This window comes from Hyla sarda, chromosome 2 (genome assembly GCF_029499605.1).
Source record: "Hyla sarda isolate aHylSar1 chromosome 2, aHylSar1.hap1, whole genome shotgun sequence".
NCBI classification, from domain to species: domain Eukaryota; kingdom Metazoa; phylum Chordata; class Amphibia; order Anura; family Hylidae; genus Hyla; species Hyla sarda.
In genome coordinates this window covers 45,127,224-45,143,943 of record NC_079190.1, presented here as the reverse complement: position 1 = coordinate 45,143,943, position 16,720 = coordinate 45,127,224, and the positions used below count along the sequence as shown (strand labels likewise).

The window sequence follows — 16,720 nt, the reverse complement described above, 5'->3', positions numbered from 1 at the left end:
TTCTTTGCAAGAGCTAGGAAAGCTCCAAGCAATCCGGGGTATCAGATGAACTCTTGACTGGCAGAGAGGCTTGGCACTGCCTCTTTCCTTGGTACTCTCCACTACGCTGACTAACTGAATTCCTGTTCCTCTTTTCTGAAAGGCGGGGCCTAGAGCAAGTTCCTCCCATCAGTAGAAGGTTCTTTAACTAGGGTGTAATTTAAAATATTGTGGGATCAAAGTGTCATCCATAATAAGCATCCACTGGGTGCTTGGTGTCCACACCACACTGCTCTGATATTAATGGTCGATCCTGAGGTTAGGTAATCAAAAAACGTAGGCAGAAAATCCTTTATCTAACTTTTTGGAGCCATTTCATAAAGAGCATTGATAGTAATCTGACACCATAATAGTGGCATGCATGCAAAATATAGTGAAAGGAACACTCCAATACACTATGCAAGTCTTAAGCCTGAGGATATAGAGCAAGACACAAGAAGCATGGTAACTTGGGGGCTAGCACTGTTGTCTTGCAGAATTTATATCCAAAGTTCAAATCTGATTTTCTAAATCCGAGTACCATACTAATAGGTTCATTGGCCCATATAAAATTGCCCATAAGTGTGTGAGATGGGGACATTAGATTGGAGACAAAGACTGATGACTGGGCAGCCTGGTGGCAATCTCTGTACAGCGCTGTGTAATATCTTGGCACTAAAAGCAATAGGAAAGAAACAAATAGGAAACATCAGATCCAACTGTGAAATCACTTTGATGGTGCTGCTGGTGTTAACCTTGGAAAAGAAGTCCCGCCTTACAATGAAGGCCATAAAATCTCTTTGATAACTGAAATTCCACATTACTTTTTATTATCCACAATACTTCAGATGACACTACCCTAAAGCTGAAATCATTGTATAAAGTCCTAATTATTCAGCACACAAACACACATACACACACACGAAAACACACAAAAACACACACACACACACAAACACACAAAAAAAACACACACACACACACACAATATTAACTAATAGGACATGACCTCATACAACTTTGTACTGTACCTGCATTTTTACATCTATTCTGCTGTCTCTACCCTAAACATGTAGAATGGGAGAGATTAGGGAATATTGAGATTTTACACCGAATATGATCTCTGCCTCTACTGCAGATGAATGGAGAACCAAGAAGAACGTTAAAGGGGTACTACATTGCTCAGTGTTTGGAACAAACTGTTCCAAACACTGGAGCTGGCATGGGAAGCTCGTGACATCATAGCCCCGCCCCTCATGATGTCACACCCCACCCCCTCAATGCAAGTCTATGGGAGGGGGCGTGACGCCCCCTCCCATAGACTTGCATTGAGGGGTGGGGCATGACATCATGAGAGGGCGGGCTATGACGTCACAAGCTCCTGGCACCGGCTCCAGTGCGGAACAGTTTGTTCCAAACGCTGAGCAATGGAGTACTCCTTTAAGGTAGAAAAGAGATAGCAGGGGAGATATAACAAACTTACTAGTAATACTAAATCCAAACTGGAGAGTTAGCCCTTGACCACCGCATATACTGTGCGGGTGTCCGGCCAGCCTGCCTGCCTGGGCTGGAACAGTAAAAAAAGTCACAAGAAATAGGCACAGCACAAGTCCAGAGGTCCGGTGAAAATAGTGCTAAAGATTTATTGCACCAATAGACAACAATACAACGTTTCGCAGTGAGAGCCTTTTCCAAGGATCTCAGGCCTTGAGTCTGAATTTTTATAAAGCCTGACAACTTTATAGGTCTAAGCTCAGGCTCTGTCACTTGTACAAAGGCTCCTCTGCTACTTACTGTAAGAAGGTGCTACCTACTCTAAGAAGGCACAAGTATTGTAAATGGCAGGTGGGTGCTAGTAAAGATTTTGGGTTGGAGCAGAGTAGCTTTAAGCAATGGCTCTTGAAGAAGCATCTTAAGACTAAAGCATTCTTTACTAAATATGTTCATGTTAATTCAACATTTTAATGTTAGGATGACCTAATACAAGGACATAGATCAAGACATACCTTCTCTCATAGCTTAAAGGGATACTGCAGCCAAAATAAACTTATCCCCTATCCACAGGATAGGGAATAAGTAGCTGATCGCAGGAGGTCTGACCACTGCCCCCCCCTGCGATTTCCTGAACGGGACCCCATCCCACTCAGTCAGGAGCGCATGCCATCTACAGGTAGACTACACGTGCCCCTGACTGAGCGGGACAGGGTCCCTTTCAGGAGGGCGGGAGGGGGGTTGGTCCCAGTGGTCGGACATCTCTTAATTTGTCAATATCACCTGACTTACTTTTTTGTTTTCTATTTAAATACTTATTGCAGGGTCATATGTGGTGTTGGGGTGTGATGTTATGGACCAAGGGCAGATTACACTAACTACTGCAAGTCCCAGGCTTGCTGGTACTTGCAGTAGTTAGACTGACTTTAGTGCAGGCCACGGTGACTGCTAGAGATGGTGACCAACAATAAGATGACTTGACTTACTGATGACCGACTTGGGGCTGCAGGACTTTAGGCTTGAGGCCTCCAATGCTCTGGACTCACACGCTTAGATGACTGCACTGGACCTCAGCATACAGCAGAAGAGAGAGATTGCAGCCCCTCCCCTGGTTATATAGGGGGCTGTGCAAGGAGCCCATAGGTCACTTGGGGGTCACCTGGTCACTGGAGCCCTCTGGGTAACAATCATGTGGTACAAACATTAAAGCAACAGTACATTAAATGAGGCAAACCTATATACATAATGGGGGTATGCTGCAGGGGAGCCCTGGGGACATGCAAGGACTCTTCCTGACAGGGCAGGAGGACAGTATGGGGCCACATCATCCCATACTGGGACATCACAAACTCCCTCACTTGAATAAAGTCACCCTCAACGTCCAGTCTGTGAGGGCGGAGGAGCGAAATGGCCACAGGGGCCGCATGCAGTCCTGGAGCATTGCTCTTAACATCCATTTCCAGGCTGAACCTTAGTATGACCAATGAAAATAAAAAGTTCTTGTATAATGTCCATACACGCTCTGAAGACTTATAAACTTTTAAGACTATTTTGCTTCACTATACATGGTGCTGGCGGTGAGGTGGAAATGTCGTCTCTCCTGAATAGATCAGGATACCTCCCATAAAGAGCTGCCAAACACCAAGAAAATACTGTACACTATAACTTTCATGTACAATAGATTATATACATTTTATTACATTATACTCTAACAATTATAGAACAGGAACACAAATATTCACTCGTACAGAATAGTGAGCAAAAAATATATTACTATGGCAATATATACACAGGTGTCCATGTACCGCTTTACAGTCCAGATACATTAAAGAGTTCGTTTTAGAGAATCTCGGCTAGGAGCCGGGCACAACGCTTATGAGATTGGTTACAACTTTAACCATCTTAACAAGTTCGTCAGGCTCTGTACTTAAACGTTGCTTGTAACCTGTAACAATAAGAGTGTTCTCGCACACAAACATTAGTTAGTCTTGTCGACCACAATGGTAAAGTTAGTTAACAAAATGCTCCTCTTAATATGGCATCTTTCCATCCCAGCCTCACCGGTCGGTTTGCTTCCTAGGTTGTAACAAAAACCTAGGACCGCGAGACTGGGTCCCCTCCATGGGGTTCACATGTGTGTTCCAAGAGACTTGGGACAACCGGGATTTGGTGATGGTGGGGCTCACCATAACTACTACTTGTACCGCAGCAGCTTGCGCCACTGGGGGATGGATGGTCAGTCTCTTTGTAATGCCCTCCTGTTCCCTAGAATGGTGCCCCTGTGTTGGCAGTCCATAAGGGTGCCAGACCCCCTCACCTTGTCAAACTTTATAACAGTTGCACAACGACGCTCCAGGGGTGGCTCACCCTCTCGGGGATGCTCTAGCTTTCGGATATACAAGGCCTCCAACTTCTTGGTATCTTGCTGCTGCTCCTGTTGCACCTCGTACGGCAGCTGCCTCGGCCCATATATCTCCATCCTCTGGGCCCTCAGTTCCTCCACAATTGCAGCCACCTCAGCTTCTCTTTTGGCTCTTTTGGACTGGGCCGGAGGAACTGGGGAAAGGGACTTTCCTGGCAAGGGAAGAAGATGCTCCCTCATGTACCGGATCAAGTTAGGCTAATCGCCAAATAACCATCTGGGTAGGGGTGGTTACTGCGGACGTGCAGTAGACTCTACAGACTTCTGGACCTGGGGGGTTTGCTCAGGACTAGGGGTGGAAGGAGGGGTAGAAAAAGTGGCATCAGCCATGGGTACTCACTTCCGATAAGTCAGTCAGTATTTCGGCCAGGGACCCCCTGGGACCCCGAGACTTCTGGCAAACTGAGGAGTACTGAGCGCATGGTCTCTTTCATAACGGGCTTCAGTAAAATGGCTGCTGGCCGGAAGGACGTCATCAGTGCAGTGCTGACTTCCGGTCCCCTTGCAACAAGAGGCGGATCTTTATAGTTCCACTTCAGCATGGACACAGCGACATGACTTCCATGCCTAGGGGCGGGACGTTGACCAACGCAGGACATTTTCGCATGCTTCTCAGACACCATCTTAACCCTTTTAGGTATCGGCACAGCGGAACAGCGAAACAGCTTAATATAGTTTCAGTTCAAATTATGCACATTGTGGTTATAACTTTCACAGATTTCCTAACAGCAGTCAGCAAAGTTCTCTTCACCTCCCCCTCTATTTCACAAGTGCCACGGTGAGAGCACATTACAAGGACAATAGTCCTGTACACTTTTCTGGCGCAGATTCTGTCGCAACGGTTTGCGACTATTACAGACAGTCTCTGACACAGTTCAGAGTAGGGGGAGGACTTGTGGCCTGTGCTAAATGGCGAACACCCATTTCATGCTCGTAGGACGCCAAAAAGTTGTGGTGTCGGGGTGTGAGGTGCAGGGTAGATGCAGGGCAGATGTTATGGCCCAGGGGGCAGATGGTATTAACCTCTTCTTGTCGTGACGCCAGGGCGTGGTTTAGCCTTAACCACCCGAAGGTAATACCGCTGATCCTGGGTTAGGCAGGGGCAATGAAGACACCAACGCCAGATTAAGATAACGGCAGCTTTACTGAGGCAAGACAGGTGATATAGTCTTTACTGTACAGCCAAATATCCCAGGGAGGTGACCAGAGACACAGTGGGACCTCACAGGCTTGCTGGGACTTGCAGTAGTTAGACTGACTTTAGTGAAGGCCACGGTGACTACAGATGGACTTGACTTGACAGAGATGGTGACTGACAATAAGATGACTTGACTTACTGATGACCGACTTGTGGCTGCAGGACTTTAGGCTTGAGGCCTCCAATGCTTTGTACACAGACACTGAGACGACTGCACCGGACCTCAGTATACAGCAGAAGAGAGAGATTGCAGCCCCTCCCCTGGTTATATAGGGGGCTGTGCAAGGAGTCCATAGGTCACTTGGGGGGTCATCTGGTTACTGGAGCCCTCTGGGTAACAATCATGTGGTACAAACATTAAAGCAACAGTACATTAAATGAGGCAAACCTATATACATAATGGGGGTATACTGCAGGGGAGCCCTGGGGACATGCAGGGACTCTGCCTGACAGGCAGGAAGACGGAGCCACCTCATCCCGTACTGGGACATCACACATATATAAATATAAATTGTCAAATACTCCCTCTGGGTTATTCTAAATGGCCCTTGTATCTGCCCCCATAACATGCAGTTTTTTTTTTTACCTAAAAAAAAACCTGTTTTAGTCTTGGCATTGGCATGATTCATTTATCATGTGACCTAAGGATTTTACTATTTAAGAAATGAGGGAAAAATTATGCCATAAAAAAAAGACAAAATTAAACTCACATTGCATTTTTCTTGGCACTGAGACAAAAATTGACAATAAAGAGGGGGAAAAAACACTATTTTGGAGTTTAATATTTCCTATTGACTCTCAGCTGATATCTTGCTGTGGTGTTTTTTGCCCATATGTATTTTTTTTTTGCATTTTTTTGTATATATATTACACAAGTGGAAACCCAACCTCATAAGTCTAATACTTTTTGGTTTGTGGTCTTCCAAGATTACACTTATTTGTTGAAATGCTCTGTAAAAATTCACATGTTATCTCCATAGTGGCTGCATTCATCAAAAAATCAATATCCCCTAACTGGGCATTGGCCATCTGTAGGGATTCCATATGTTTTGGATTTCCAGTGACCGGTCCCTTATTTCACATGGGGGTTGTCACCTCACAATGCTTCTTCCCCTTCAAGGTAAACTCCAGATGAACCCAAATTAACGCAACAACTTGGAACAGCTCTCAGTCTTTCTTAAGATTTTATGGCTGGATCAAGCTGCTCCAAGTAACAAAAGTCAAAATAATGGCCCCCCTTATGTGCTCCCATATGTGTCTGATAACCCTCCAGTGCACACAGCCTATTCATTTTCTGGCTTCATGGAACTAGATAGCATTGCCAGATCGATACAATCCATCCAACAAATATGTGTTTAAGAAAGATCTAGATTTCCTGGGACCGCGGGCCCCTTACAACCACTATAACCGGGATACACTTGTTTTGGCTTCATAAGTTACATTGGAGAAAAATGTATCAGTGGAAATGTTTTCTTCGTTTGTCTTAATACTAAACACTAAAGGGGTTGTCCCATCTTTGCACTTCCGGGTTTGCCATCTCCTGCCCATTTGTAACGGCCTAAGGTGGCCGGAAAAGCCAAAAGTGGACAAAACACAGAAGTTACCCAATTTGCATAGCTTCTATTGACTTTAATGGAAGTTGCGCAACAGGTGAAGCCCCACGAGCTACACTGTTTACGTAACTCTAGGAGCTTGTAGGACTAGGCTGTTTGCGTACCTTCCATTACAGTCAATGGGAGCTACACAAAATGTGGAACTTCCCAGCTTCAGAAGCTTTAGGCTTTTCCAACCATCTCCGGCTTCTGCAAATGGGCAGGAGCTGTCTGGAAAACCTTTAAAGGGATTTCCAGGATTGGAAACACATGACTTCTTTCTTCTATAAACAGCACCACAGCTGTTCTCAGGTTTTGCGTGGTATTACAGCTCAGTTTAATTTACTTTAATAGCACTGAGCTGCAATACCAGATATGGCCCATGGACATGTTTTTCTAATCCTGGAAACCCCTTAAGTTTGGGCTTCTACCATAATAACCAAATGATCAGTCCATCCCTTGTTTTTAAACCATACAAAACATCAGAATGTTTAAAACACCAGTCTAAAATTATGACAGAACTGTGACTGGAAATAACTATTGTATTGAAGCTGCATCGTCTTGGGCATATGGGAAAAAAATCCTACTCCCCTACCTCGGTCCACCAGGGCTCTTCATGTGATGTCTTCTGGCTCTCTGCTTGCCACTCTGCTTGCTTCCGGACTAGTCTCTGCAGTAAGCCTCTACAGCCAATCATTAACTGCAGTAGTGTCCCGCCTCAGTCAGTGATTGGCTGAGCAGACCATCACTGCTGAGGTGAGTCCCTCTAGGTACTGGCAAGCAGAGTAACAAGCAGGGAGCTCGAAAATGTCAAAGGGGTAACACTGGCGGACCAAGGTTTTTTTTTATAGCAGTCCCAGCAACATAAAAAAAAAATTAAAAATTATCCCGATTACATGTTTAACCCTTCAGAGTTTCATTGCTGTTATTGAGAGTCCCCTTCATGGTGAACAGCTATTAATCCTTCTCATTTCAGGAGGTGGGACCAGAACTTGGCTTTGCCAGCAGCACTTACACCTGGACTTCCTTTACCCTTATTCTCTAGCTAATCACAAGACAGCAGTTACCCCTCTCTCCCTCTCTGCTATACCGTGACATAGTGCTGGAGAAAGTGCTGCAGTGGACTGAATAGACTGAAACTGTAATGGAATAAGTAAAAACAGTACTATAGATGGCATGTGCGGAAGGTGGAAGGGGTTATTGATGCACTGGCTTTCCAAGGAGCTGTTGAGCAGAAAGGAAACCAGCAACATCATCATGGAATGGAAGAGCTCACATAACAAAAGCATCCCTGTACTAAGCAGTGAACTACTGCTGCTGATAATTATGATGAAAAGCTAAATGGAAAGGTGTAACGGAATTAACAAGGCAGAGGTTTTAGCACTAAAGCAGCCCTAGTCTCAGCAATGAACAATGCTGCTGATGATTACAAGGTACACAAGGACAGCTTCCCAGAACTTTATAGGTGGTCAGAAATAAGGTGGAGGCTTTAAAGTAGATGTCTGGCGCAGACTTTTTCTATTCTGTCCTGCCTGCAAAAAAAGACAAAACATACTTTCACTTACCTCCATATGTTGCCCCAGAGCTCTGCAACAGCTGATCGGTCGACCGGAAGTCTGCTTCCTACTTCCTTTAGCCCGGTACCTCACACGGAGCTTCAGCCTATCACCGGCCGCAGCGATGTCCTGCCTCGGCCTGTGATAAGCTGAAGCACTGTGTGACGTAACGGGCTAAAGGAAGTAGGAAGTAAACAGCCCGGCCGACCGATCAGCTGTTGTGGTGCTCTGGGGCAACATATGGAGGTAAGTGAAAGTTTGTTTTGTCTTTTTTTGCAGAACGGGCAGGACTGAATAGAAAAAGTCTGCGCTGGACATCTCCTTTAATTTTACCTTTCAGGCACAGCACAGTCCCTTTGGAGAAGGCAGACAGGCTTAGCTTGCATACATACAGTGCATGTTCTCTCCTGCATACAGCACAAGCGTAGCCCTGCCCCCACATTCTGTGTTCTATCTTGGCCCCTCTTCTGCTACAGATGGAACTCCCCTAACAACAGGCAGGGGACAGCAGTTTCAGGGGAAAAAAATCACCTAGTCTTTAGAGGTCTTTTTTGGGGTGAAGAGTTTTTTTTTTGGTAAATGACTGAGTTACAAATATGTTTACAATCTTATAGGCTATGACACAAACGGAAGTTGTTTGAAACAGCAGTGACCCTTTGTATTCTCTGGATTGTGGCAGGACATGTTAGAGAAACACAGGCATGTGAAGGGGTATTCCGCTACCAAGTATATTCTGACGGGTAAAACATAAGTTAGCATAATTAAGGGGACACATATTTTGTAACAAATCCTCCACAATACTCTCAGACCCAGTAAGGGACCAATTAAATTTCAGGATTATTCTGAGATCAAACTAGACGGCCTCTTCATTCCTGACATAGCTATAGTGGATGTCTAGGCCAATCCACCAATATTATCTTTATATCCCAAATAAATATATAAGTAGGCAATATTTCTGGGCAAAGTTCATGCTAATTCCATCATTTGTTATTATTGCGGTGGTATCATTTTCCGAGTGATGTGCTTGTCAAGTGCTACATAAAAGCTATTACAGAATATCATTTAAGCTACGCAATTCCAAGAATGTCCCATAATATGAAAAGTTTGACAGCTCAAGATCATTGCGTACTTTACTGTGATGACTCACGACTCAAAACCCATCCAGAAGTTATTGTTTGTACTGCATATTTATTGGGGTGTGATACCAAGTCCCATTACCCAGCACATGGGCACGCGTTGGCTGTTCAGCAGAGGTATCAGGGGTCAAGTCCTGGGGAAAAAAGTGGGGGAACTCACCCAAGATTTTCACTTAAAGGGGTACTCCGCCCCTAGACATCTTATCCATTATCCAAAGGATAGGGGATAAGATGTCTGATCTCCCTGCTGCACCCGGCGTTCGTTTAGAGTGTTGGGTGACGCGCTGAAGGCCGCCCTCCAATAGACTTGAGGTGATTGAGGGGGCATTGAGGGGGCATGGCAGTGACATCAGGAGCCTCTGCCCCCTTTCGCCAGTCATTCGGCACTGAGCGAAGTTTGCTCTGGGCACCGAATGTCTGGGGTGCTGCAGCCGAGTTCGCGGGGGTCCCCAGTGGCAGGACACCTGCGATCAGACATCTTATCCTCTATCCGTTGGATAGGGGAAAAGATGTCTAGGGGCAGATTACCCTTTAAGGGCGTGTCCTGAAGGACTCCTACTAATAGGAACTGCGTTCCTGCTGTGGAAAAAGTGCAGGAACTCAGTTCCCATGAGTTCCTGCAGGATTTGAGCCCTGAGAGGTATGTTTTGTTACTGATGCTTGGACAAGTAGAAATCAGAACATTTCTCTCACCAAGGCCAAGGAAAGTCTAGGCAGGCGGAACTCTAGTTCAGGGCCACCTTTGCCTTCCACTTGGCCTCTGACCAAGGAACAGCAATAGGGACTATTCACATGGCAGAATTTGCGCTAGCCGAATTCCACCTCAAATTAAAGCCCATAGACTTCTATGGGATTCTGCACTCCCATTTACACTTCTGAATTCCCACATGCGGAATTCTGCCTCATATTAAAGCCCATAGACTTCTATGGGATTCCGCACTCCCATTCACACTTCTGAATTCCCGCTTGCGGAATCTCATATTAAAGCCCATAGACTTCTATGGAATTCTGCACTCCCATTCACAATTCCGCAAGTAGGAATTCAGAAGTTTGAATGGGAGTGTGGAATCCCATAGAAGTTTATGGGCTTTAATATGAGATTCCGCAAGCGGGAATTCAGAAGTGTGAATGGGAGTGCGGAAGCCCATAGACGTCTATGGGCTTTAATATGAGGCGGAATTCTGCCATTTGAATAGACCCTTAAAGGGGTACTCCGGTGAAAAACATATATATATATATTTAATCAACTGGTGCCAGAAAGTTAAACAGATTTGTAAATGACTTCTATTAAAAAATCTTTACCCTTCCAGTACTTTTTAGGAGCTGTATGCTACAGAGGAAATTCTTTTCTTTTTGAATTTCTTTTTTGTCTTGTCCACAGTGCTCTCTGCTGACACCTGATGCCCGTATCATGAACTGTCCAGTCCCTGACATGGACAGCTGTGTTAGCAGAGAGCACTGTGGACAAGACAAAAAAGAAATTCAAAAAGAAAAGGATTTCCTCTGTAGCATACAGCTGCTTAAAAGTAGTGGAAGGGTAAAGAATCATTTACAAATCTGTTTAACTTTCTGGCACCAGAGTACCCCTTTAAATTATTCCTAGTTTTGCACAGAACCAGATTTTCAGGCATTCCAAACAATTTACATAAGTTATCATTCTGTAAAGGCACACCCTGACCAAAACGAATGCATTGCGTTATGCCAAGAGCAGGGCCTGAAGGGAATGGTGCACGACCCAGGCACTTAAAAAAACACTACAAGGAGATGGCACTTGGCATAACACAGTGTATGAGTTTTTCTTGGAGTTTTCTTTTAAGGGGGTTCACATGAAGACAACCCCTTAGTGTGTGTGTGTATATATATATATATATATATATATATATATATATATATATATATGTATATATATGAATGATCCATAACATTAATCCCCCATGTGACACAAAAACAACTCACGAAGCCTGGACTTCAAGACCTCTGAAGGTGTCCTGTAGTATATGGCACCAAGATACTACTAGCAGCAGATCTTTTAAAGGGGTATTCCATGAAAAAAACATTTTTTTTGTTCATATAAACTGGCTCCAGAAAGTTAAACAGATTTTTAAATTACTTCTATTAAAAAATATTAATCCTTCTAGTACGTATCAGCTGAAGAAGTTGAGTAGTTATTTTCTGTCTGACCACGGTGCTCTCTACTGACACCTCTATCTGTCTCAGGAACTGTCCAGAGCAGGAGAGGTTTACTATGGGGATTTGCTCCTGCTCAGGACAGTTCCTGAGACAGGCATAGGTGTCAGCAGAGAGCACTGTGGTCCGGACAGAAAAGAACAACTCAACTTCAGAAGCTGATAAGTACTGGAAGGATTAAAAAAATTTAATAGAAAGTAATTTACACATCTGTTTAACTTTCTAGAGCCAGTTGATCTGAAAAAAAAAATTTTTTTTTTTCATGGAATACCCCTTTAAGTCATGTAAGTTGTAAGGTGCGGCCTCAATGGATCGGACTTAATTTCCAGCACATCCCACAGATCCACCATAGGATTAAGATCTTTGGCGGCCAGGTAAACTCTTTATCGTGTTCCTCAATCCATTTCTGAACAGTTTACGTAGTGCGACTCGGGAATTATTCCACTGACAGAGGCCAATGCCATGAAGGGAGAGACAATTTTACATCCACACGATGCCAGGACCCATGGTCTCCCAGCAGAACATTGTCCAGAGTATCACCCAGCTTGTCTTCTTTCCATGGTGCCATCGCTTCTCCAGTCAGTGTTGCCAACCATCTGTAAATTCCTGGACAGTCCATAATGAATATTGGATATTTTCCCAGAGTCCATGCCTTTTTGGAGGCAGTCTAGACTTCATGATTTGGATTATCATTATTTTACTGCTCACAGGAAATGCTAGTTCAGAACCGCACGCTTGGTTCATGGATTCTCCTTCCTTGGATCACCTTTGGTAGGTACTAACCACAGCCTACCGGGAACACCCCACATGACCCGTCGTAGAGGAGATGCTCTGACCCAGTCGTCTAATCCTCACAATGTGGCTCTTGTCAAACTTGCACAGATCCTGACGCTTGTCCATTTTCCTGCCTCCAGGACATCAACTTAAAAACCACTGACTGCCGAATGTATCTTAGGCTCCATTCACACTATAAGCTGCTCCGCCTTAAAGACCCGTTATTATGTCCCGTTAAGAAAAACCTTAAACGGCCGTTACAAAATCCCATTCAAGTCTATGGGATTTTTACATTATCCGTATCACACGTTATAGCCCGTTATCAATAATGGACGTTATTTGTGACGGGAGAAAAAAGTTACATGCACTAATATTTCTCCCATCACAAATAATGTCCGTAATTCATAACGGGCTATAACGGGTGATACGGATAATGTAAAAATCCCATAGACTTGAATGGGATTTTGTAACGGCAATTTAACGAACATTTTTTAAGGGTTTTCTTAACGGGACATTAGAACGGGTCTTTAAAACGGTGCAACTTTTAGTGTGAAAGTAGCCGTACTCCTTCAGTGAGATCACCAGATGTTATTCACTTTACTTTTCAGTAGTGGATTTATGAGTGAGTGTGCTATATGTATATATATATATATATATATATATATATATATATATATATATATACATAGTGACCCCCCCGACCTACGATGGCCCCGACATACGATCATTTCAACATACGATGGTCTCTCAGAGGCCATCGCATGTTGAAGGCAGCATCAACATACGATGCTTTTGTATGTCGGGGCCATCGCATAAACGGCTATCCGGCAGCGCAGACTGCTTCAGCTGCCACCGGATAGCCGCTTACGGTGCCCCGTGTGGTCCGGTGACGATCACTTACCTGTCCTCGGGGCTCCGGCACGTCCTCTTCTGGATCCCCTGCATCGTCGGCGCTCTCTATCGTCGTCATCATGTCATCCAATAGGAGCGGCGTGCGGAGCGGCGTGCGGAGCGACGTGATGGCGGGGACGGAGAGCGAGGATGCCGGGGAAGCAGAGGCCTTGCCGGAGCGTCGGGGACATCCCGGGGACGCGGCGACAGCGATGGAAGGCGACATCCAGGGCAGCGGTGACGAGCGGTGACGGTCCGGAGCGGCGGGGACACATGAGTATAACCTCCAATACCAGTGGTCATCAACCTGTGGACCTACAGATGTTGCAAAACTACAACTCCCAGCATGCCCGGACAGCCGTTGGCTGTCCGGGCATGCTGGGTGTTGTAGTTTTGCAACATCTGGAGGTCCGCAGGTTGTAGACCACTGTTCTATACTTTACATTGCACGGATCCCTCAACATACGATGGTTTCAACAAACGATGGTCCATTTGGAACGGATTACCATCGTATGTTGAGGGACCACTATATATATATATATATATATATATATATATATATATATATATATATATATATATATATTGATAGCAGATCCTGCATGTCACCCAGTCAGAGGCCATATGCCCAGCAGAGGTGAGTGGTATTGAGCGGTCCCATCCGAAGTGAGGCCACCTCTGTGTGGTGGATGGGGGACATGTTTCGATCACAAAGTTCGCTAACAGCCTCCATTTTTTGACCAAGAGAGCTGATGCAACCTTCTTTTTTTTATAATATATATTAAAAAAAAAAAAAAAAAATATATATATATATATATATATATATATATATATATATATATCTCTATCTATACATATATATGTATATATATAAAAATCTGAGGTATATGTCCATGTTAAGTTTGCGCTGATTTTCCACAATTCCCAAGAATGAAGCGATCAAATTTATGAATAAAAAATATATAATATAAAATAATTAATTCCCTGAATTTTTTCTATTCCGCTTTGATAGACAACGCGGGGGAATAGAATGAATATGTAATAATAAGCGGTGGCGCTGGATTCCCCCTATTTGATGCCCATTGTGTAGCACTCGACGCCGTTGTCTGCTCTAACCTCCAGCTCCACAAAGAGAAAAGAGATGTCCCATTGAACAGATTGGTTAATACTCCGAGGCAACAGATGTCTACTGGAGCTGCAGGAGATCGGCAACTGGTGGTCTGCCCATCTCCTGAAAAACTTTTCAATAGCCTAATGCATATGCCGGGAATAATGGGGGGGGGGGGGGGGTTTGGGGCATGTGGCACGAGCGCTGCCTTTATGTTAACCCTTCGTGCACCTGCCTCTTCGCCGCTCATCCACAATAGACCCTGAAGGGTTTGGCGTGCTCCCTAACACAAATCATACTGCGCCACTGAATGAAGGGGGGGGGGGTTGGGGGTGGTGAAGGGGGTTGCTTCATTGACCATCACATGCGGAACTCCCACTCTGCTGCTCCCCCCCCCCCCCCCCCCCTCAACATGTACAGATGTAGCAGAGCTGTGTTTGTCATTAACCGGAGAACCTCACATTGTCTTAGTTAGTTGTGCCAAACTCATTCGCACTACACCCCAAATGCAGATGGTCGTACGCCATTGGCCGGTCGATGGTATGTGGATGGAAGCTCTAGCAACGGTAGTAAAGCAGCGATAGCAGCGGTAGTATAGCAGCGGTAGTATAGCAGCGGTAGTATAGCAGCGGTAGTATAGCAGCGGTAGTATAGCAGAGGTAGTATAGCAGCGGTAGTATAGCAGCAGCAGTAGTATAGCAGAGGTAGTATAGCAGAGGTAGTATAGCAGCGGTAGTATAGCAGCGGTAGTATAGCAGAGGTAGTATAGCAGCGGTAGTATAGCAGCAGTAGTATAGCAGAGGTAGTATAGCAGAGGTAGTATAGCAGCGGTAGTATAGCAGCGGTAGTATAGCAGAGGTAGTATAGCAGCGGTAGTATAGCAGAGGTAGTATAGCAGCGGTAGTATAGCAGCGGTAGTATAGCAATGGTAGTATAGCAGCGGTATTATAGCAATGGTAGTATAGAAGCGGTAGTATAGCAGCAGTAGTATAGCAGCGGTAGTATAGCAATGGTAGTATAGCAGCGGTATTATAGCAATGGTAGTATAGAAGCGGTAGTATAGCAGCAGTAGTATAGCAGCGGTAGTATAGCAATGGTAGTATAGCAGCGGTAGTATAGCAGAGGTAGTATAGCAACAGTAGTATAGCAGCGGTAGTATAGCAGCGGTAGTATAGCAATGGTAGTATAGCAGCGGTAGTATAGCAGAGGTAGTATAGCAACAGTAGTATAGCAGCGGTAGTATAGCAATGGTAGTATAGCAGTGGTAGTATAGCAGCGGTAGTATAGCAATGGTAGTATAGCAGCGGTAGTATAGCAGCGGTAGTATAGCAGCGGTAGTATAGTAGCGGTAGTATAGCAGCAGTAGAATAGCAGCCGCGATGACATAAACAATTAGTAGAGCTCGGCCGCAGAGCTTGCAATCTAAGCGCTCAGGCTTATCGCTGCGTCTCCCAGCTATGAGAATAAGACCTAAAATAACATTGTGGCAACTCCCTTGTGTTTACACCGCGCATACTGCAGATCCTGACTAGATATCACCAACCAGGGTGCCTCCAGCTGTTGCAAAACTACAACTCCCAGCATGCCCGGACAGCCTTCGTTTTTTTTAAAACAAAAAATAAGCAAAAATAAAAAACAGCAGTATTTTTCTAATCCTGGCAACCTTTTTTAACATTCCCAGCCAAAGTGCCTCCAGCTGTTGCAAAACTACAACTCCCAGCATGCCCGGACAGCCGAAGGCTGGGAGTTGTAGTTTTGCAACAGCTGGAGGCACACTGGTTAGCAAGCACTGCTGTATACAAATGCAAAATCGTTTTTCCAGCTGTCACTGCAAACTACTGGACGGCCGACAGATTTCAGCACCTGCCCTGAGTTCCCCTCTGTTTTTAGGGGAAGATTCAGGACCACAAGGAAACAGCCAAACATTGCAGCACGTATGGCGGATAAATGCACAGTGCACTACTGTCTACAAATACAGCTTGCAAGACAGAGAATGGCGAGACATATGACTAAATATGCAAACTGTATCTATAGTTTATTTCTTACTTCCTCTAGATCAACACTATAGGGTACCAGGAGGAACAACATAGGGTCATAGGCTGAACCGGATAGACACATATATATATATATATATATTTTTTTTTTTTTTTTTTTTCAGCCTTACAACTATGGAACCATACAACAATAACTCTACAAAAACATAATGCAAACTGTATTAACATTTTTTTTTCTTACTTCCTCTAGATCAACACTACAGGGTACCAGGCGGAACAACATAGGGTCATATGCTGAACCGTATAGACGTATCTATATATATATATATTTTTTTCAGCCTTACCAACTATGT

At 44.6% G+C, this 16,720-nt stretch overlaps 1 protein-coding gene across 5 annotated transcripts in view; it reads right to left on the bottom strand.

Moving 5' to 3' along the window:
* The window catches only part of ZC3H12C (zinc finger CCCH-type containing 12C), a 185,709-nt gene that overhangs the window by 31,456 nt on the left and 137,533 nt on the right, over positions 1-16,720 (bottom strand). The window lies entirely within an intron of this gene.